General features: G+C 60.4%; 1 protein-coding gene across 2 annotated transcripts in view; it reads right to left on the bottom strand.

Annotated features, from left to right (window-relative positions):
• Window positions 1-1659, bottom strand: part of RREB1 (ras responsive element binding protein 1) — a 127765-nt gene extending 126106 nt beyond the window's left edge. For both annotated transcript variants that reach the window (XM_026082855.1, XM_026082856.1), the window contains exon 1: window positions 1265-1659. The gene's annotated coding sequence lies outside the window, so the exon portion shown is untranslated. The remainder of the gene's footprint in view (window positions 1-1264) is intronic.
• Window positions 1660-2083: the final 424 nt, after the last annotated feature.

The following is a 2083-nucleotide window of genomic DNA, read 5'->3' as shown; positions in this document are numbered from 1 at the left end:
TGAGCCGGGAGGAGCGCTCTCCTCCTCCTCCACAACCCTGCGCGGATGCAGAGCACGCGAAGACACCGCGGCCGAGAGGTGAAACGGGGAAAGAAAATAAAAGAGAAAGAAGTAAAAAAGAAAGAAAAAATGGCAAAAAAAAAAAAAATCTCCAGCGTGCGTGCGGACGGGAGGAGGGGGGAGAAGTGCAGGGAGAAGAAGCCAGAGGAAACTTATCTGCGACATGACAAAGTTCAATCCACCGCCCTCCCTCCTCTGCTCTCTCGAAAAAAAAAAAAAAGAAAAGAAAAAAAGAAAGTTGCAGCATCTCGGCCGCGCTGCCGCCTCTCCCCCGCGCCCGCTGCCCGGCTCTGCCCAACAACAGGCGCGCCCGGCCCGGCCCGGCCCGCCGCCCCCACGCTCTTCCCCCCTTAACCTTGAAGTGGGGGGGGGGAGGAAAGAGGACCCCCCCAAAGCGCCCCCCCTCGGCTTCGTGCATTATTAACTGCCGGCGCGGAGAAGGAGGAACTGCATCCTCATCGCAACCCCCGCGCAGCCATCGAGGGGAAAGAATGCCGGGGGGGGGGGGGGGGGTCCCTGCCTCTTAGCAACGATTTAAGAGCGCAGTTTCCTAAGAGACGAGTCCCGACCAGTTCACATCAACACGGGGCACCGCGGAGGGGCGGGGGGGAGCAACACAACCCCCCGAAAACTTTGTTTTCACCGAAATAACGCCGCCGCCGCGGGGTTTCTCTCTCCCCCCTTCCCCCGAAGGGCGGTCGCCGAAGCAGCGGGGGGAGCGGGGCCGGGCCGGGCCCCGCGGTACCGGACCGGGCTGGGCCGGGCGGTCCGTTCCCCCCCCCCGGCTCGGATGCTGCCGCGGCTCCTTCCTGTGAGCGTGACGCAGCCGCGCCCCCCCCCCCGCGCGGATCCCCCCGCGCGCGGGCGCGCGTCCCCCGCCGCCCGCCCGGCACCCGCCATCCACCGCAGGCACCTCCGTACAGCCGGCATGGCAGCACCCGGCACCGCCGCCCCCCGACGGGGCGCCCCCGCCCCCCCGCCAAGGGGGGCAACACGTCCCTACCCCGCCGCGGGGGCTGGGGGGGGGGTGAAAAAAGAGGAGGAAGAGAAAAAAGAGGAGAGGAAAAAAGAAAACCCACCCGAGAGCGAGAGGGAGGGAAGAGGGAGAGGTATCAAAGTGCGGATGGGAGACACGCACGGGGCTTCGCCCCGGGAAAGGGGCGGAAAGTTAGCGGAGAGATGCGCAGCGCAAGCCGGGCTCTACCTGGAAAGGGGCGCCTTCATCCCAACTTTTTAAACTCCGATTCGGCCTTCCCGTCCGGAAAAACAAAAAAAGGGGAAAAAAAAGAAAAAAAAAAGAGGCCGCCGCACCGGGACCCGCAGCGAGCTCCGAAAAGAAAATCAACCCAAAGGAAAAGTTAAAAGGAAAGCGGCCCCGGGCTCGGGAGACGGGGGCGAGCCGGGCTAAAAGATGTTGCTTCCTCGCAGCCCCATCCAAATTGTGGCGGTGGCTGGTTAAAAATAAACTTTGCAGCAGGAGGGGGGGATGATCTGGCCGGATTCCTGAGCTCAGACGGTTTAATATGGATGAGCATCAGGTCCTGAAGGCAAAACGCCGCGGCTGGTGCCGCTGGTTGGTAGAAAGTCTGCAACAGGGAAGGGGGAAAAAAAAAAAAAAAAAACAGGAGCCGCGGAGGGAGGAGAGGAGAGGGAGGAGCGGGGGAAGGGAAGAGGGAGGCTGCACGAACTCATCATCATCTCCACCGCTGCCAGCCAAACTTTTTTTCCTCTTCTCTTTTTTTTAAAGGAAACTCTTTTTTTCTAAACAAGCATTTCATTTTTTAAAGAAGTCACACAACCAGCCGACACGCTGCAAAGTCCTCATCCCCGCGCCCGCCCCCTCCCAAAGTTTTTTTTTTTCCTTTTTCTTTCTTTTCTCCTCCTCCCTTAAAAAAACCAAACAAACAACAAACACCAAACTCCCTCCTGAGTTCAGGCACGTTTCTGCCCCTTTGTGAGGGAGCGCGGCGCCCGCGCAGCCCCGCGGTACTTACGCCGGACTTTGCTGGGGCTGGGCTGCTTG

This window comes from Apteryx rowi, unplaced genomic scaffold, assembly GCF_003343035.1.
Source record: "Apteryx rowi isolate R43461 unplaced genomic scaffold, aptRow1 scaffold_596, whole genome shotgun sequence".
Classification (NCBI taxonomy): domain Eukaryota; kingdom Metazoa; phylum Chordata; class Aves; order Apterygiformes; family Apterygidae; genus Apteryx; species Apteryx rowi.
This window is presented reverse-complemented; position numbering and strand designations above follow the sequence as displayed.